Source organism: Acartia tonsa, chromosome 5 (genome assembly GCF_053477335.1).
Source record: "Acartia tonsa isolate MP-2025a chromosome 5, ASM5347733v1, whole genome shotgun sequence".
NCBI classification, from domain to species: Eukaryota; Metazoa; Arthropoda; class Copepoda; order Calanoida; family Acartiidae; genus Acartia; species Acartia tonsa.
In genome coordinates, this window is record NC_137264.1 from 34,401,710 (window position 1) to 34,424,233 (window position 22,524).

General features: G+C 30.3%; 1 long non-coding RNA gene across 1 annotated transcript; it reads left to right on the plus strand.

Moving 5' to 3' along the window:
• The first annotated feature begins 10,172 nt into the window (after positions 1 to 10,172).
• On the plus strand, positions 10,173 to 22,356 carry LOC145320324 (uncharacterized). The gene is made up of 2 exons (XR_013880162.1): positions 10,173 to 10,448; positions 21,684 to 22,356. It is a non-coding gene; the product is annotated as an uncharacterized LOC145320324 (long non-coding RNA).
• The last annotated feature ends 168 nt before the right edge of the window (positions 22,357 to 22,524 follow it).

A 22,524-nucleotide genomic window follows, 5' to 3' on the forward strand; every position in this document is an offset into this window, starting at 1 on the left:
AGATATTTTAAAAATGTACAAAATAACCTAACGAATATGAGAAAACATGTTTATATAGAAAGTAGAAATGTGTAAACACTATTGCAATCATGTGCTTAAAAGTCCAAAGGGATAAGACCGATGAATTTATGTACATCCCCAATGATGATACACAAAACTACCCCTTATGTAGATTACAATTAGTGGTTGAAACGTTTGGGCACTCAACTAAATGATCCAACCAATTAAAATTCAGTAAAAGTCCCAAAAATTGTTATGCCAACGAATAAGAAAACGTTAATATAAGACTTTAGGGAATAATTTAATAAACAATCCAATGTCCCCTTCCTTCCTGTGTAAAAGTACTCTAAAATGCACGTGCTCTATGCACGCACTCACACACAAACACATTATATGTAAACTTTTTGCATGGTAACACATATTAACATGGCCAACACGTCCAAAGTTGCGAAGCTTTTCTGAAAGAGAACCATATCAGTATCAGTAGCGCTGCAGTAATAAATGATATATGAATTTCACATAAACAATTACGATGTCTCTTTAAGCATCGTTAAAGTCTATCTAATTGAAATTATAAAGATGGACAGAGAAAATATGGTTGGTAATTTAAGATTTGGTGGAATGATTAACAGTATTGTAGTTTAGACTCGCTCCCAAATTCACTTACATTTACATACACTCTAAAACACTATTCACAAGAAGAATATAGTGACTTTGAAAATTTCATGGCTTATATAAGCTTTAATATTTTTACAAGCATTTTTAATATTTCCACAATACAGATGACTCTATTCCGGAAGGGGCTATCTTGCAACCTTGGTAAGCATTACCTAACCTTAAAGAAGAAGAACTCCAAGTTGGAGGGGGGGGGGGGGGAGTTAAGTAGTAATTAGTTTTGTCTTGCAATAAAATTTCATAAATTTTGAGGAAGATTTGACATTTAGAAAACTGGCTAGATCTTAATATTCGCAGTGGAAATAATTGAATATAAATACATTTGTTATACATTCAACACATCTTAACTAAACTATTTTTTCCCAATATTAAAACATTTTTAGAAAATGGAATGATAAAAATTTAATCAGGGTTCTTGAGGAATAAGACATTGGCTGAAAATTAATATTTATTCCAATTTTCTATTAAATTTCGGACACCAATTGTTAGGAACTAACAAATCAAAATTAAAAGTTTTTTTAGTTAACGAATCAGATAACGTGGTTATATGTTATAAAATTTAGGTATCAGCGTAATTCATAGTACAATGTCCCTTCCCTCCTTGCTATTAATGAATTAACGAAATTAAGGATTAATAGACAAACGGCTGACCGCACATCCAATGGTAGCACATTTAAAAAATCTGTTTATGGTGTTTAATAAAACAGATATAAAAAAACGATGATCCAAAGGTAGCGAGTACCTTGGAAACATGGTCTTTACGCCTTACTATTGTAGATTGTTTTATTTTGTTGATTTTAAAGACGTCCGAAATAAGGCGGTATGTTCGATTAGGTCTGCAAAGCTTTCAAAGTTCACCCTTGCAATTAGACTTCTAGAAAGTCATAGAAATAAAAATCTTTTACCTTCATTGCCAGAACATTGAAGTAGAAAAAACATGAAAAAAATCAAATCCTGATTTTGCAACTTATTTGCACAAGCACGAAAATTTGTGCAATTTTTAATTTACCAGCTAGGCCTGGGTTTCGCTAGTAGAGTTAAATTATGTTACTTTTTAAAGCGGCATATCAGTAATGAATATAAAAGGCACTTAGTCAATGTTAACCATTCAATTTCATGAAATCTTTAAAGTGTGTTTGTTTTTAAAAGCTAAGCTTTTCTATAATTAGGGTCGGTCCGTACGTCCGTCCGAGATAGTTAGCTTTTATTCGTTAATTTAGGCATGTTAAAATTGTCCTATCGATTTCAAACTTTGCATGGTGATTCCTGTAGTAAACAAAAGTTAATGTTCGTCTGTCATATCGTTTCAGAGCTTAGCTTTTATGGATGTTGTCATCCTTGTTTTTGTATCCTCCATCATAACCTTTACATGTTTGTCCATACTTCTGTAAAAGTTTTTTTTTACAAAATAGACCTTTTTCGACCTAAGATAGTAAATAAATTTTTTTACAAGCCCAAGAAATCATCTTTTTCTATTTCAAGGAAAATGTATGAAAGTTTTTAAATGTATGGATACCATAAAATCAATAGAAAAATCTAATAAAAATACATAAAAATCTAGCATCCAGGGTCTCAGTATTTGAATGGGAGGTAGAAAAATAGCTTAAATCCATTCCAGTACTTAAATCTAAAAAGTAAAAATATCCTTATTTCATTCATTGGCCTATGTGTAGCTTCCCTTAAATTGAGAATTTATACGATCCGTTAGTTCTCTAAATCATATGCTGAGGACAAACCTTGATTTAATAGAATGTACTGACACATAAGAAAGAAGGTAAAGAAAAGAAGTAAAGCGAACAAATATGTAACTTTAAAGCATCTACAGAAATGATGTCAGTCATTATATGATTGAGTGAGTGAGTGAGTGACGAGAAATAACACATGCAGAAATGCTACTCAGAAAAATATGAGTAATATTACCTGATTTTTCTAACAATATTTTGTCATAAATTGCAAAGCAATGCAAAAAAAAGTAAGTAAAATTGCAAAGAGGATTTCATAATCTTTTAAACTGTTTTGGTTTCACTTTTCACAATTGCAGCTTCTAAACAAGTGGGTCTGAAAATTAAGGATTAGAGCTATCCCTAACGGACATACAGACGCGTGAACATATAATAAGTTTTGAAAAAAGGAAAAATTTCTTTTCTTTGTACACTATGTTTAACAAGTTGAATCTCGCCTTTTTTATATGAATGAAATAAAAACCCCGGGAAAAATTAAAGAACATACTTTTATACAATAAAAACACCAAACACCCCCCCCCCCTATCCTCCACTCCTCTAAATTTCTTCCATCTTCAATTTTTGTCCACTCCCACTAACTGTTATAATTTTTTTTCAACGATCATCGTATTTTTTAGTTTTGTATAAAAACAGCAAAAAAAATATTTATTCAGCTTTTCTACAGCAACTTCACAACAGATTTGGTGAACATTTAATGGGAACGAATTGGGCAATAACAATAAAGCAAGTCAAAAGCTAGGTGTTATCATAATCGTAATCACTTATCTATCATACAAAGACAATTCTAAAACTTTGTTTAGTAGAAAAATTATAAAGCTAAATAGATAACATTTAATAAAGAATAATCATTTTTCTCGTATTCATTCGAATCCGGTGGATAGGAATCGGTTCTCATCTATACGAAAATACTATGTCTAGCATCGTATTATATCCAGTTTTCTACGAATACAGAAATGTACAATCATAAGATTAAAACCAGTTTTTTTTTATATCCGCGGAAAGCCGTTTATAATACGATACGAGAAATAACTATTATTTAACTTCATAATAAATAGGAAAATGAATTACCATTTATAATTATTAAAAGTTGAATCATTAACTCTGATTATTTACAATCTTTATATTAATAATCTTGATATTTTTACAGATTGTAAGTCAACCAATGTCTCCGGAAATGCTTACTTTATAGTAAGTGTGTGTGGAAAAAAACTGGGGGGCTTTGACCTCCAGAACTGCTGTTTTTTAAATATATTTATTGTGTCTTAGAAATGCTTAATTTACAATAAGTATGTTTATAAGTATACAAAAAAGCATTGTTTTCAGGTTTAAATATTAATTGAAATAAATGGAATTTGCATGTAAAATAAAACTACCAAAAGATCATAGAACTAAAAAATTGCTATTTGTGTTTAATTTTTCTTATTTAAAAAAGATATAAAAAATCTGAGATAAAAGTACCATGTTTTTTTTGTCAGCATCTGATGCTAACCGTTTATAGAATCTTTGGATTTGACCTAAACAATAATATGTATTTTGTGTTTTATTTTTTAAACCGCACCCGCTAGTGTGGTAAAAAGGGGGCTTTGACCTCCAAATAATTTTTTTAGTTTTGGTGACAAGCTATTTCTTTTCTTGTTATAGTCAAGTTTTTAAACAATTATTTCGTTGGATGGTTTTCACGGGTCATGTCACCAATGCCCATTCACATACTAAAAAAGTAATGCTTTTTGTTGGTTTCTATTAGCCAAGCCCCTAACTTCCAAAACCACACTGAGACCTATGCAACACGTCCTCAAAAAGCATAATTTTTGATAAGGCCACTTGTTTAAAATATTTTTGCTTCAAGAAAAACTTATCATTATTATCTAAAAGAAAAGTGTTCTAGAAATGTGTGAAGCAGCATAAAATTATGATTGAAATATTGGAAGGTATCATGAATTAATCCCAGAATATTATTGTCTTAATTCGTATTCGGATGGTTAAAAAATTAGGTAAAAAGTGGCTACTTTTCTTATATTTAAAAAGTCTTCAAATGGAAACTTTTATGTGAACTTTGGAGATGACTCATTTCTTACAACAACAAAAATTTTCTTATGAAATTTCTTTACAAAAACCCCAGACGACAAAAAGTATACAGTTAAGTGCATATCTTTTGACTTATCACACTGTGATCAAAGATTTAATAAGTTGAAGGAAGCGTCTGCACATTTATATCATATCTCTATCATAGAGAAAAAGAGACAAAAATAGGATAAAAGAGAGGAAAAAATAAAGAAGAGAGAAAAAAAGAGATAGCATAATGGAAGGACACATAATAGTTATAGAGTAGCTAAACCATTAACTTTCTTTAACTTAAATCACTTCGTAATACGTGAAAAACTGCAAATTTTCAAGGAAATAAAGAAACACACATTTATTTAAAAGAAATTTTGTTGAGTATGCATAACTTAAAATCATAAACAATCATGTCCATAAATCGTGCGTTAATATAAACATCTATAATAAAAAAGTCAAAGACTACATTTTTAGCAGGTAAAGTCAATGAATCATTTAATAATTTCATTCAACAAATCATACATTCAAACATAAATCATATTGCTTTTTAAATTAATTAATAAATAACAGGTTATTGTCAGGGGTCGGCTGCAGATATATTAAAATATTTTCAGCTGCAGCTAAAAGTAGCTGATTATTCTTCCGCGAAGCAAAGCTGTTTTAACGACTGCAGCTCTTAAAAAAGTCACGCTGCCGAGGGGGACTAAAAAAATTATTTTTTTACATGTAATTTCCTAACAAAAATGCATTTCCTTTTATGAAAAGAAAATCTATGCTATTAATAGGAAATAAAAAGAAAAAAAACAGTATGAAAAAGTATTTACAGTTTTAAAAGCTAGTTCTAAGAATTTAAATATAGCTTAATATTCTTAAAGTATACAATAATGTAACAATATTCAGTATTTTCCAAAAAGCTAGAATTTTCTAAAAATAAAAAAAAACCAGTTTATATTTAATATTATTCTGTAGGTCAAAGGTTGAACTCAAAAGTTAACAAGCAAACACAAATGGGAAGTTTGTCCATTAAAATTTGCATAAATATTCTTGGGAAAGCAGTTATGAAAAATGTACAATCAATGCCGCATATGGTCTTATCTAGAAAGTGTTTATTATTGCCAAAATAAACACAGAAGCAACAGGCTTTTTTGCATCTGAACAGAGGGTTAAAGACACCCACATGGGCCAGAGCTACATAAAAAAATATCATCTAAAAAATTCCTGCAAATAATAATTCACTGTACGCCCTGTTTAATTACACAATATATAAGAAAATTTTAAAATGATGTTGAATCATGTCTAGACGCTGCTTAATGCATTTTTTTTTCAGGGTTCGGCAGCCGCCAGCTGTTAGTCAAAACTAGTAAACTAGCCGCCATTTTAATCACATACAACAATTTATTTATAAGAGGATTACTTCAATGTATTATATTTATAGCATTTCGCTAATCAATGTCGGATTTATGAAGGCTTTTAGGCGGCTGCCAAGCCTTGAGTTTTACACTAGACACTTGCAAAATCGTTAAAGGGTTTTTTTAATCATTATGGACGGTTTGAAATGCAAATTTAGACTTTAAGCCACATTTTCACATAGAAAACTATATTATTTAATAACGCAGTAACAATAAGATATGAATGTTTTAAATAACAAGAATATTAAATCATAATTTTATTAATGTCTCAATAATTAAATACATCCCCAATTATGATAACTGTAATAACTCTATTTTAAGATTTGAATTATTGGGTGAAAAGATTTGACACTAAGGGCTTGTGCAAAAAAATAAAGATATTATAAAATTATCAAAAGTTACTAAAACTGAAAGTTCGGATACCAGAATAATTTCCAGTCCAATCAAAGACATGAGATTTTTCTTTTAGTTTTTCTTTTTTTTATGCAGAAGAAATGTTGCTACAATTGGATGTTTGTTCGTTCTTGCTTTTTTTTACAATGCAGTATAGTATTACAAATGTGTGACCAAAGTTTTTTTTTAAAAAAGCATAGCTACTATAACATGCCATTCTGTACGTCTTGTTTACATATTACAAACATTCTTAAATCTAGAGTGTTAGGTTGATATTATAATAGCACCAGTGAAGGACTTATCCTTTTTTTTATAAACAAGGCACTTTAGGGGGGGGGGGGGCAAGTTATTTTTTTAATTTTAGCTTTTAAAAGAAAAAGTCAAATTTTCTTGGTGGGGGGAGGGGTAATTTTTTCATAGGGGTTATTAATCTTAAAATCTTCCCAGGACCTATGAGAAGCTACATTGTAAAGGAGAATTGTATTGGTTTAGCAGTTAGCGAGATCCTTCGCTACACACAGACTAAAAGACACACCTACAAACATCCTGGTACTTAAACATAAGGCTTATTCATATTGTTATATTTTACTAAGTTTCACTAATCCTTTATTGGATGTGTTCATCCTTGTTTTTTTAGATGGTGAGATTTATTTAAACTTCCGTATTAGTTGTTGGTTAATAATTTCATGCATATACATATACTAGAGTTTGTACAATACAGCTAATTTAACATGTTAGCAAAATTTATAGAGGTGGCAGTTCTTTTGGTGAAATCTTTCATTACCAACCTTTAGTGATATAGTATGTCTTAAAATAAGTCAGTAAGTCTGTCAGTATGTCTCGTTGTCGGAAAGGTTAGGGGTTCGAATATATGCTCTACACCGCGTTATAACTAAAGGCATAAAATTGTTCCTACTGCTGCTATGTCAGATGTGCAACATTAAAAGACAGAGTAGGGGAAATGCCTTGGCCCAAAATAGGCACAACTCATGCACAGTCAATAGACCAAGTCCGTGCATTCAAATAGATGGTTGTGTGATGGGTGTCACTTAACCTGATACCCCGAGTGTTTGTACAGAAAAGGAGAGATATGGATTATCTTAGTTATCCTTGGTTATTGGACCTGTCGTTAAGGTGCCATGACCAGCATTGAATCTTTTTGTTTACATTGTATGTACATATATTTGATGCATATCCTGTCCTCATGTCAGTTAGATTTGCACACATACACACACACACATCCATACACACATGGTAGGTGTGTGTGTTTTTGCATGCATGACTTATGGTTAAGTTAGTCATAATGTAAAGTGTAATAACCCTTAGAATTTATATTATTTGTGTTTTTTTAGCATAGCTACTTTAAACTTATAAATCTTTTCATATTTATAAGACTTATTATTCTTAATTTTGACCAAACAATATTTTAAATGCCAATCTAAAAATAAGAATACGGACTATTGTAGTCATTTTTACACCCAAGCAAAAAGATCTTTTATATTTAAACCTATAGACTAGAGCTGGAGCTAACATATTAGTACTATAAAGTACATTCTTTATGATATAAATACAACAAGGATGATAACATTCATAAAGCGAAACTGAACGAATCGAGCGCTTTAATCTAGGCATAATTAGATGCTAAAGAAAAAGGATGTGTTAATCAAGCGTTAAATTGTATCATATCATGATCATAGAGATGTTATGTTTAAAACATAAACATAGTGCTTCATTGTCCTAGAAGTCATGATAACGAACGCAAAACACAGTATGATTGTAGAAAAGATTCGCTTTAAAAAAGTACACTGAATGAAATATAAAAAAAAGTTTAAGTGTTTGTAAATAACAAATGATAATGCATTTCTGATGACTTAATCATTTTTTAGTAGCGCAGCTAATATACAACTAAAATTTCACTTATATTACTTAAATGTTCTTTTATATCCTAAATCTGATTATCATGATTTGCAGAGCTTTGAAAGAGTATAGAAAAGAATCAATAAGAATTAATTTGCATTTTTAATTAATATTTTTTGGACTCTGTTTTTGTTCCAATATATAAAATTATTATTTATGATTTATTAATAGTTAGTTATTGCATTGTATTATTGACAGCTTTCCGCGGATATTATAACAAAAAGTTATAATATTAAAACCAGTTTTGCTGCCCCGATGAAAATAATACAATTTGTCAGCAGGGCCGTTTTGAAGATCTTACTGAAAAACTTAGAATGAAAGTGTGGACAAACCAAATACTCTTAGAAGCACATCATACAAAATATTAGAATTGTATGACTCACACACACACACACACACACACACACATACATATACTTTTCAGAGTTCATTATAAACTATGGCATTTCCTATTCTACAAGAAAACCCCTATAGTCAGTAATTTACCAAATATTTAAAAACTTTTTTAGTTGTGAAGCTACTCTATAGATATCCCTATGTCTTTTCGTCCACAAGAATTAATTTATACAAATTTAATCTTTATTAAAATATTCTTTAATAGTTTATTATTCTTTTTTATTAGAAAAGCTTAATGTTGTTACGCTTCTTAAGGAAAAATGAATTATTTAATGATGGTCCTCTTGTAGGTTTGGTGGTACTAGTATGTGTCAACGATTCATATGGTCCTCTTGTAGGTTTGGTGGTACTAGTATGTGTCAACGATTCATATTGGTCTACAGAACATACTCAATGATGATAAACAAAATTACATAATGTAGTTTACAATTTTATTTGTAAAAAATTAAATATGTTATTTTGAACCGACCAATCAATATCTGATTTTTAGAATTCTTTAAGTTACGCTACTATTGGATGTAATCTTTTCTGTTAGACTTTATTTTGCAAACCAGCGAAAAACAAATGTATGTGTGTGCGTTTTTGCACATAAAATAGGGAAGGGGGGGGGGGGGGAATTAGGAAATTTGTGTAAATAAGATTAGAGGTTAATTAGAGAATGAATTAGGGTGGATGATGAGGGGAAGATAATAAAACAACTACAAAAAGTAAGAGAGAAAGAGAGATAGATAGATAATGAGAGAGAGAGAGAGAGAGAGAGAGAGAGAGAGAGAGAGAGAGAGAGAGAGAGAGAGAGAGAGAGATCAAGGGTTAGAAGGGATAAAAAAGAGAAGAAAATTTACCTACCCTTACTAACCCCCTCTTCTACTGTATAATGCACAATTTCTCTCCTTTCTCTCTCCTCGAAAAAGTGGGCGAAACGCGCTTAACTCGCTTAGTGAATTTTCTTGCTTTGCGCTTCCCCAAATAAAATTTTCCCCTTGTGACGAATCTACAAAACCGCCAACTTAACCCCCCAAAAACGCTAATTTAAATTGCTGTTAAAAACAACAATGCAATACATTAACACTTGAGAAAGGATATTCAGTAAATGTAGACATATGAACTAAAAAACTTAATTAGTTGTCCTTTCCTAACCTTACCTTATTAGACAAAAAGACGTTTATATTTTTTTGTACTATAAAATTTTGTTACAATTCTATACAACTAAAAGTATTACTTTTAGATTAATATTAAATATTACAAATAAAATCTTATTATATAAATTAATAAGGTTATGTTTGTTTGTCCTCGCCTTAAAAAATTTCTTCATTCTAGGTAAGTTTAACATAGGTTCCAGGATGGTTTCATGCTATTTTAGTCTTAAATTTAACCTGAGTGTAGTTTTAGGCTTTTTTTTCTACCATCTCCTTTCTTGTATTACAGAACAATAATGTTGTTAATGTTCGCTACAAATTATTAAGAAATTAACTGTTTTGAACGAGCACATGTCCCCTTAAATTTCCCTGTCTCCTAATTGCGCTACGCGCGTCTCATCTCTCTCCCCCCTCTCTCTCGCAATAACTTACACTTACTAGAAATAATTCACTTGTAGTTTGACAACGAACAAGATTACATCCCAAAACACAAATCAATCAATCAATCAATAATGGCAGATTCTATGTTACGCCGGTATCTCATCCTCGCCCCGCCTCCATCGCCGCCCCCAACCCGGGCTGTAACCGCCGGCACGCCGCCTCCGCCATCCCCGCCACCATCTCCGCCACCACACGCCCCCTCGCCTGTTCAAAATATTTCGTGATAAAGTTTTTTTAAAGTTTTTTTCTTTAATTTTATGTATTAGCAGTTCTATGTTATTTAGGTAAGAATTTAACTTTAACTCAAATCTAGCATAGCTACTTTATAATCAAATGTGAATGTTTGTCATACTTCTCATATTGATTAAAACCTGTACAGAGTAAGTGTAAATTACAGGTTTTATCAAAAGAACAAATGCTTTGTTTAAGATTGATTAAAAAAATGTATTTTTATATAACTGAAACACCCCTTAATAAAATAGTGAAGATTTAAATTTTTTATATGTTTTAAAGGTTATCTTTTTCATGAACTATAAGGTTTTTAATCCATTTATATTGACCATTCGAAATATTCTATTGTCGATGTATAAGTTTTAAATGACTTCAACGCCGTAAAAGGAAACGTCGTATTTTTACCGTATTTTACGTACCAATTTCTCTCTCTCTCTCTCTCTCTCTCTCTCTCTCTCTCTCTCTCTCTCTCTCTCTCTCTCTCACTCTCTCTCTCTTTTTCTCTCTCATGTTTCTGTAGGTCGACTTTCCCTTAATGTTTCTTGGTTATTACATAAGCATGAAGATTTCCCTTTTTTTCACATACACACACATACAAACACACTCACACACACACACTTAAACACGTGTATCCTATTGGCTTTGCTATCATATATGGCTTTTATGTTTATACAATAATGATACTTATAGGCATCAGCAACTTTACTATGTGTTATACAAATGTATTTAAATGTGAAACTATGAGTTGTTTTCTCTTGCTTCTACGGGATATCATGGGCGGTCACAAGAATAGCCTAAAACCAGCCCAATACGCTCCAGTAATCCAAAAGATCTCTAGCTTCAGAACAAAAATTGTCATTTTTTGTGTCAGCAACGACCACATATAAATATAAATAATGATTTGATTTAGTCAATAACAGGTTTTAACCCATTTTTCCGCCGAAGAAACCTAATCTCAGATCAATATTAGGAGTCACAAAAAAAGCCTGCATTAATAACGTTAAATTTGGTTTGGTTGATTTCGTTTTTTTTAAGACATATTATTTGTTTTGTAAGAATAATATCCAAAAGCACGTAAATATGCTAGGTATGTATGTATGTATGTATTATACCTCGACTTTCACAAAGCATCGTGCATCTAGAGAATATCTGTATACACAGGTACTCTATAACTCTCTTTGTCCGTCTGTCCGAACGTATAATAGTGAACCTTGAGTTTCGTGATATTCCACTTGAAGATTCATCTGACAATTAATCATTTTTTATGTAACTTACTCTGTCAGTTTGTCTGTCGGTAATGCTATGGAGGACATATTTATTTTTGTGATTTTTTTTAGCTTCTACTAGATCTTGATATCTAAAATATACTATTTTCTTTAAATGACTTTGTCCGTCTATTGCACTAAAATAGAAATAAGATTTTCTTGGCTGCCATAATGGATAGAAGTCCGAAAATTATTGTACTGTTATAAATTTTAGAGAAAAAAAGCATTTATTGGCTAAAATTGGTAAAAATCAATTTGTAAAAATGTTCATCATCTAAAGAGAATCTATATGACCAATAAGCATCTTTTCAGCAACTAATTGTGTCCGTCTGTCGCTTGCATTATTTTTTAAATATATTATTGGATTCGCTACTATACATGCACAAATCATTGTTTACGTATCTATCTATCTACTTTCTGGTATTATCTAATTTTTACTTTCTCTGCCCTTTCTCCTAATTTCTCTCGCTTTCCCAGCGTGACAATGACATTATACTTTGTGTGTCAAGTTGCACGCTTTCAAGTGCACCCCTGTTAGTCTATTATGTTGATATTAAATCAACATAATGCAGGAATCTAAAAGGCTAGGACAATGGCCGATTACAATGTACATCCCTAGGGATTACACAGAAAATTATCCCCCCTGTAGATTATGGTTGAAACGTTTAAACACTCAAATTAATAAACCAACTAATCAAAACTGACTAAAAGTCCCCAACGTTGTTGAGCCAACAAATAAGAAAACATAAACAAGACACAGGGGACAGGTGTTATAAACAGCTCATTGCCCCCTGTCTTTCTGCATATTAGTTGTACATGATTCGAGTGATAAAAATGTTTATCTTCTTAAAATGATTTTAAATAAAGTGAAACTTTTAAGCACTCGAAGGAAATAGAAAACTAGGATTACTAAGCGACTAAAATGCTCCAAATGCCCCACTAATTTTATGTGTACTTGTTTTGATTTGAAGCTTCCTTGCTTGACAGGGGGGATGAAAAGCTTAATTTAAACAATTAAAAAAGAAATTAAAAAGAAAAATCATATACAACAAGGGTGACAAAACCTTTCAAAGCACAGCTAACAAAAATGTGAATACCTAAAGAATATCGGTCAATAAAATAGCCGTTGCCTTTGAAATTAAAATCAGCCGCTAAGCTAGCAGCTGCCGCTACTATTTTCTGAGAACTACCTACGTCTATATCTTATTATTTAAAGTAGTAAAGTTTTTTTTGTCTGAAGTTAAGATCTCAATAACTACTGAACCGATTGGGTTCTATATTTTAGGTAGCTTCACTAAAGTCCCGTGACGATTTTAGACTATTTCATTTTCAGATTTAAGTGTTGTTGTTAAGCTATTTTTCTATCCAGTCTGCTTTATAACCCTTCAAATACATAACCCCTAGATGCTAGGGGCGCAATCGCTAGTATTGTTAAAAAGAGCTGAATTAAGAATTACTTAATACGACTACGGCTGCCAAGCCCTGATAAAAAAACCCTTTTTTCCCAATTAGAACTAATGTGTTAATTGTACTTTTAACATTTCTTTTTTCTTTGTCAATTTTATCTTTGTCTAAATATTGATTTAAAATTTTAATGATTAAATTACATCTTTTTTATCAAAAGTGTATTTATTTGATAAAAACTACCGTTAAATTTTAACATTTTAGATGACAAATTGTTTGACAAGGATAAAAATGTAGAAAACTAACAATGCTTATAAAATTTAACGTACTGACAGACTATTTCTTTTAAATCTCGTTTACTGCATATTTTCAACGCTATAATAGCCTCATTGCCAGACTAACAGACTAAGTAATTACAGAGTAGACGCTCATTAGTCATAAGAATATTTACAAAAATAAATCAGACATTTATCTTCAACAGTAGATTCAGAATTGCAGGAGAGACAGACTTTTAGAGGTAAAGAGTAGCTTTGCTACTAGAAACTGTTCATATTTAAGGGAGATAGAGAAAATATGATGATAACAAAAAGCCCAGAGAAAATCTAAACAAAGAAAAATGTTAAAACTTTTTATCAGAAAATTTATTTACTTTGTGTGTTCCATCAAAGCAGTAGGAAAATGTTTTTAGCACTTTTTTTTGAAAGAAACAATGAAACTTTTTATATTTTAGAAAGCGCAAACAAACTGGGCATTATTGAGAGCATTACAAACCAAAATCAACATATCATATCAAATATAGCGAATATATGCTGCTAGAAATTCATAAATTCGCTAACTTTTAATATTATCTTCATTGTAAATCTATAAATATTTATTAGATAGAAGCCTGGTATAGCCAGGGATCTTAAGGGATGAGACAATGGACTATAAATTGATGTGTACATCCCCAATGAAATTACCTATTATGTAGATTAGAAGCATTTGTTGATAAAATTGAACACTGTTAGTTTGAACCCACCCAATGAGATAAAAATAAAAATAAAAGTCCTCAATGATTTTAGACCAAAAACATGGGAGTGTTTCAATCTTTGGGTACATGTATAATTTACAATGTCCCCTCCCTCCCTGGTTTTTAGATTTGTTTTATATTAGTTTAAAATCAATAGGAAACTGAAAAATATCCGCTGTATTAGAACCGATTCTCAGCCATACTGAAAATATCCACTGAAAAATGATGTATTGCATCACATTACAGACAATTTTCTACGAACTTTGAAATAAAAATCATAAAAGTACAATTACAATTACGGACGAGCCGGTTTTATTCTTATAATTTTTCATTTAATATCCGCGAAAGCTGCCTATTATACAATGCGATAATTAACTATTATTGCAGTTTTAAGAAAATCCTAAATTTGATGCTTAAAATTAGTTTCTTTTTAATATTTGTGATACAATAAAATATTCTATTATTACTATGCATACATATTTTGCCTCCTTGTTTATAAAACCTTTTTTTAACTAAGAAAAGGTGCTAAGAAGAAGAAAAACCTGTTTTGCCTCAACTTACCAATCTACCAAGCCCTAAAAGTACACTCAACTTTTTAAGGCCTTAATGTATTTCTGTAAAAAGTGCAGGTGGCCTCAAAGGTTCAAGATTTTTTTTTCGTTTTTAAAAAAATCATAAATAATTCACTGGATAATAGTAAAATATAATTGCTATCAAAAAAGAAATATAAATCTAAGAGTAACTACATTTTTTTGATGGTGCATACAGTTTTAAGGTTTGACAATATTGCATTAAATAAATATTCTAAATTATGATTATAACCACAGTGCCTTGTTGATAGATTTGCTTCAGAAAAAATAAAATGTTGAAATCACAAATAGTTATTTATCGCATCGAATTATAGACAGCTTTATAAGAATAAAACCTATTTTGTTAACAAAACTAGAATTAATTTTATGATTTTCATTTTACCGTGCAAAATTGTCTGATATAGTATGCTATACATGATTTTTCAACTGAAAGCCGGTTCTAATCCACCAGATATTAATCGGTTTCGAAGCCATACTGTGAATGATAATCTATATATGGTCCTGGGAAGCCCTGGAAGTATAGGCCACGCAAGGTTCTGACCCCTGCAGGGGTTAGGTAAAGATAGAAAAAATAACCTCCTCCTCTCATTTTATTTTATTTCAATAAGGTGGAGGGTTTCAGTGCTCGACAGGCAATTTGTAGAAAAGCACTAGCAAATATTCTAATATTGACTTGATCCATGGAACAAACCATAATAAATGTTGATATTCAATTGACTATATGCTATTGACTGATATTCAAAAACCCAATTGAAAGTCGGCACAGTTTCCATAGGGTGGAACATACAGTTATTTAAACCATTCCCTCTCTATTTTTTACTTTAATAAAAACAAAATGTTAGATATGCTTAACATACTTAACTTTACTTGAACCAAACAATCTAAGTTACTTATTCTTTTTTATCCTTGGTGCATAGATTGATATTTATGCTAGAAGTACTTAACTTTACCTGATCCAAAGAATCCTAGATATTTATTCTTTACTTGATCCCTGGTGTCGAAAATCATTTTATTAATACTGGAAATACATAACTTTACTTGATCCAAACAATTCAATATACTTTTTTTCTCATTAATGATTAACTTTACTTGGTCCGTTGTGTTGAACATAATTTCATCAATGCTAAAAAAAACTTAACTTTACTTGATCCAAACAATCATTTTTATTTCTAATAGATTTGATCCCTTGTAAAACATAATGTTACCAATAATAGAAATACTTAACTTTACTCAATCCAAACAATCCTATGTATCTATTCTTTACTTGATCCGTGGTGCATAAATTAATATTTATGTTAACCTTGAGAGAAAGAAATTTATCAAGAATCTTTACCACAAACCTAACGGTACAATCACAAATTTAGGGGAATTGGAATAAAATTTTTTTGATTTAATAATACTTTTATGGCTATTCTTGTCAATAAAGCCTTATGTATATTTGTCACTTAAGACCAATAAACCGCCAGACCAATAAATAGACTTTGTATTAATCCAGGGAAAGATTTCAGCAGATTCAAGGGGGCCAACCACTTTTTAAAAAATGCCTTATTAATCTTTTTTTCTGATTATTAGACCAAGAATGAAGCTTTTCTTTGAATTTACACCTTACATTCCAGTAATTTTTGGGATCTAACTGAACACATGTAAATTTTTTTAACTATTCTTGTATTTAAATCAAATTTCATACCTTGATTTTCAATCTTAATAGACAAAAACTCTGTGAAATGAATACGTTTTAATTAGTTGGTTCAATTTATGAAAAAAATCCATTATTTTTCCTCTAATTGTGTAAGAAGATACAATTTAAATGTTATTAGTATGAGGCAGTTGGATTCCGAATCTTTTCTGACAGCAAGCGGGCATTTATCATCTTGGCTAATGACATTGATACTAATAAAAGCGCCTTTAAAATTACATAATTATGACAAATGTATGACATGTGATACATTTAATTGAAAAATTAAAATCTAGATTTGAAATGTATTTATTTGTGAGTTTGTAAAGCTGGTTTCAACAAGAGAAACAAGAAATTTCTGTCCCAAGGAAATTTGTACTCACATATTTCTTTGTGTTTGTGTGTGCGTGTGTGACTTTGTGTGTATGTGTGTGTTTATGTGTGTGCACTTTTTAAAATTGATATTTGTTTCTAATCGTGCGATTTCTGTATTTTATTTTCATCTATTTATGATTTATATTTCTGTATATTTTAGCTCAAAACATGCCCTGGCCAAATAAAACTGTGGACTGAATGGTCCAGCTATTTATAAAACCTTACTGGACACATATAAACAAGCTAATTTTGTACAATACTAGTGACTATGCCCCTAAAGGCACTTGAAAGGGGTTGAAATTTATTTCTTAAATAAACAACTCTTTCCTGAAGAGGTTAACTTTATGCGCTGTAAAGGCTTGTCAGTATAGAATTAGATACCCAACCCTTTATCTATTACAATATATGGTCAATAAGCACAAACAAAATTAAACAAATCCAAATGGATTTTTTGAACTGTGAATATGACATAAATAAAATTTAAACAAGAGTGTTTACTGACATAGCACAGAACACACATTCAAATATTGAAAATATACATTAAGAGATAAATAACAACTAAATTTCCTCTTCAAGTGTCTATTTCTATCTGTATGTCTGTCTTCCTGTCTGTGTTTCTTTCGGTAATGCTTATTTTGTTAGATTAGATAATTCCATTTCCTTAACTTCCCCATCACTGCACTTCCCTTAACTTTCCCTTTCTTTTACTTTAACCTCTTTCCCCTCTTCCACTCTCCTTTTTTGTTCTAATTTTAAACACATTTGCTATTATTAGACGTAGAGTCGTCCTTATTTCAATAATAATACTAATAATATTCAAAGAAACTTAGTAACAAAGACAAAAGGAAGACAAAGCTTTATAGAACATGATTGCGTTATTTCTAGTATAGAGTTTAACTAAATATTAAAAAAAATTATTTTGTTTGTAAAGGTTGTTTTAGAAGTTTGCATTTGAGATAAAAGTTGACGACTTAAAATTCTATTAATTAGATACAATTTTTAATTTAGTGAAAGAATTTAGTGGGCTTGCCGTACCCTTCTTTTCACATCAAAGGTGTATACCCCCGTGGCAAAACCCTGTTAACGCTACTGAATTTAATTTGCATATCAGTCTATAAACCAGTGGTCTAATATTGCTAAAATAATCACCATTTTGACATCCAAATTTTGCGACACTGCAATTTAATTTTGCGAGTTTTTACATCAATCAATATCATCATCAATTATTACAAAACAAGGATGACAACATCCATAAAAGCGAAGCTCTGAAACAGTATGACAGACGAACATTAACTCTTGTAGAGTGTCAGAACTGAATATACAAAATGTGAATATATAAGTTTTGACAAAATTATACGTAAATTTGTTGCAAAAATTTATTAAATACAGGATTATGTTTAAGGACATACTGACATTTTTAGGAGATGCTGCCCTCAAAATATTGTACTTTAATGTAATGGGAATCAGTGATCCAAAATTAAGATCAATTGGATGATTTTATCACATAAAAACTTGTTGTTAAAAAAGTTAAAAAATCAACATGTTTAAAATGAACGTTTGGACATTCTGGTAACGATTATAGAATTGCTACGATTTCTAAATCGTACCTAACTACTATAGGAATCATCATGCAAAGTTTGAAATCTATAGGGCAATTCTAACATGCCTAAGTTAACGAAAAAAGCTATCCGTTACGGACGGACAGACAGACTGACGGACGGACGGACAGACGGACTGACCGACCCTAATTATAGAATAGCTTGGCTTTTAATAAAAATATTTTGATTAAAAATTTTAAAAAGGTTTAGAGATTTTTTATGTAAATTTGTAAAATTTTTCATGTTTTAAGAATTAAGTAAAAAATATTGAAAGTTTTTTGGGTTCAATTTTTCATTTTGCCCCCTGACATTTTTAATTTTAGGCCCCTCCCCATATTACTCCCCACTTTGAGATCTTAAAAGTCCTTCAGGTATACTGACGTACTATTAAAATTGACGAACTCCCTATCTTTGTAAGAAAAGTAGACTTTTTCTTTTAATTAGGTTCAAAACAATTGTTAACCTTGTTTTTCCAACCTTCCACACCTAGACTATAAAACGAGGACAATTATGTATACAAGTTGCGAAGCAGTAAAGAATACATATTAAAAACTAGAGGGTAGGCAAGGACTAAAAACTATCTTAAAACCACCATACGACCTAAATGCAAAAATAAAAAGCCTGTGACATATACGAAGCTTCCACAGAAGGGATAACTCAATCCCTAGAAATAGTAATAGAAATCTTAAGCTACACACAAAAAAACCTTCATATTTATATATTAAACATATAAAGTTGCCATACAGTGATTCGTTTAAGTGGCGAAGTCAATTAAATTTTTTTTCTTCGGATTAACGGACATACGAACGGATCGAGTATTATTATTATAGTATTAAGTAGCTGCGCTACTCAAAAGACACTCAAAGGGAATGTTTGTAAAATACAAAGCTGTTTATTTTAATCAAGTTAATGGCAATTTCTTTAGCTTCCTGGCTAGGTGTTTACTGAAAACATGTTTAGTACTTTTTAGCTACTTAAAATTTTTAAAAGAAATTTTTTATCTTATCACCCTCGTGCTGTTATTATATCAAGATAAGAATGTAGTCATTTTACTATACTATGAAATGTTTTTAAAGCTTAAGAACTCTTTTTTTCTGAAATGATGGTATCACTAGAACAAGTCCAATGGTTGATATAAAAGTGTTATTGACTGACATATTATTGATGATAAATTACAAGTTTTTTACCCAAATTAATCCCCCCCCAAAATATACGTCCTTGCAACACACGAACATTCCTCTTATTTTCTTTATGTTGTTTATTTGATTTTTTGTTGCGTTTTTTTGCAGAAACACCTGCCTTGCTAAATTTAATGTTGAGAAAATTAAAATAACGAACCTGCACATTAAAGTCTAATCTTACTTCTTACACTCAATGTTCATACAATGCATACAAAATCGCGATAAACATGATTAAATTGTTATTTCTACATCAATCATTCCAAAAAGTGACTAGATCCTGTAGAAAGTTCTTAAATGACGGGTTTTCTAACATTTTCTAACATCTAAATTATTGCATTTTTAAAAACGAAACTTTACTAAAACTACGACCGTCCAAACGTAAAGAACGGTTAGCTATTTCATTTGCGACATATTTATTTATAATTTTGTTTAGACTTATACAATATTCTGCTTTTTCACTTCTGACAATCTATAAGTGTTAATGTTTGTTTACTGTTCAAGAGCATCGCCAACAAAATGTTCTTGGTTAGAGGTTTGAGTAACTTTTTACAATTTTTATATTATATTAAAACATTGCTTTGCAAACATTAGAGTTCAACATTCTATTCAATTGCACTGCATATTAATTTAGATAATTACAAAACATCTAAATCCAACTGTTTTTTTTTGTCTGGAAATATTACGCAATATTGAATAAACACCTTGCCAACACAAAGTTCGTTATGTTTCATGCATAAACCTTACTCTTGGTATGTCCATTTATTTAAGCACAAACTTTGAGACTTTAAACTATATTCCATTCAATTTTATTCTTCTTAGATTATATTTATCTTATTTTCCGATAGACACAAAGCCATAAAGAATAATCTTATACACCACGACAAAAGATATGCTTAGTTTTTTTTTGTTGGGGATATTTTATCTGCGGTCAACTTTCGATGATTTCTTGGTATTATTTTCGTGAGGGGTGTTTTCACAACCCCTACTGTTTTCCCCTACTATTAAGTCATAATGTATTGTTATTGGATTTTTTTGATTTTTGTTATATATTTGCTCGAAAAAAATCACGTATTTTGTGGTTTTACATTTACACTTCCTACTACTTTTGCTACATAGACAATACCTTGCAAAAAAAGGCTTGAGTTGCAGGGAGTCGGGTGTAGGTAAACAAACGATAAATGCATTGTTAGTTTTTTTTTGTTATGCCCCATACCTACTATTTTCTTTTATGGCTTTAAAAATTTGAAGATAATTTAACACAATATATGTATTATGTAACCTTTAATACCTGATTTGCTATAGATTTGCAATCTTATCTTTATGTGAATATAACATTACTAAATCCTAAAATACTGAAGTAGCTGGATGTATGTCTGTGTCTTTCATATAAAATCTCGCAAACGGCATTTTAGGTATTAAGCTAAATTATAAGTGTGTGTGCTATCACCACTTTTCTGCAGTAAATAAATAAAATTTAAATATAGTCATAATAATTCATTAGTTGTAGAAGTTATAGGGTTCTAGTAATAATGCTTAATGTTGTTCAAACTAAATTGTAGTCCAAAAAAGTTGTTACAATAAATAGAAATCTTACAGAAAGTCGATAAAAACCTCTGAATTTGCTGGCCAACATGGTATTTCCATTTTTTAAAGGGGATTTATTTAAAACTACTTCCTATTTTCAAGACACACACACAAAACACTCTGACACACATTTTAAGAAACCTTGTAATTTATGCCCTGAGCTAAAACTCTTTAAATTGCACTCTTAAAAAGTTTGTAGAAAAAGTCTTTTTCGTAGCCATTCTAAAAAGTCTTCTGTTTAGTGTGATCTGTCTATTGTTGGTCTGTAATTTTCTGTGCTTTCTTTTTACTCTCGCACTCCCTATTTGTCACCTTTGTAAAAAGACACTTTGTCTATTTATTTAAATTTTTCTAAAATAAAGCCTATATAAAACATACTTTTACAAAAACACTCTAAAAGACTTGATTACTTTTTTTTTCTTATTTGAACTAGGTATCTTCCTGTACATTATTTTAACTGAATTGGCTATTTTTCCACTGATAAAAAAAGTTAATATAATTTTGAGTCGTTACATATCTGTCCAAATAAGTTTTCAGGAAATAAAAATATTCCGGTTCTATCCATAGATAAAAATAAAATTTGTACTGATATTTATTTTATTTTCAGAATGTTTGAACCTACAGTTGTGCCTGAATTTGTAAATGATAATAAATCTAACGCCCCGCATCACACCATTGATCTCTATACTTAAGAGTCAGATTCTTCAAACAAGAAAGACGACTTTTACATTAATTCTTCCAGTCGCCGCCATTTTGTTTTTGGAGCCAGTTTCCCGCGGGAAATAGAAGCAGTGACATAAAATGGCGGCCACCCCCATATCCATGCTTTTAAAAATCCTTTGATTTTAAAGTGAATCCCTAATAACAAACAAAAAGCAATTTCGAATCCTTATTTAACAGTAAAAAATACTGACAAAAGTAAATAAGTATTTCATAAACAAAACAAAAAATTCCCAATAAATTGAAAAAAGTGATAAATATTTAATGCTTAACCAAGCTAAATTATAATGTGAGGACAAAAAAGTAATCAGCTTTCTATAGGGTCTTTAAAAAAAGCAAGAAAAAAATACTAATTTTCTTTATGATGAGATTTTACGTTTTTTTTCTAGAGAATAATTTAAACTGGTGTTTGTTTTTATGTAATATATTATTGTATATAATTTTATATAATCTTATTAGTCCATTCTTAATCATTATCAATGCTATAAATAACTGTCAAAATTGTCATATTTACATATAAAAATAAATTATAAAAATGGAAAATAAATTGATTTTATTTATATGTGTATTGTAATATTTTATTTATTTGAAAAAAGAAATTCTTGGTAACGCATCTACTCTATTACTAAGGTACATCTTTATGTCATTTCAACGTTCAACATTTGTGATTTCACTTTTTCGTAACCAACTGAAAATGAAGTACATTACAGTATGACACTTAAAATATG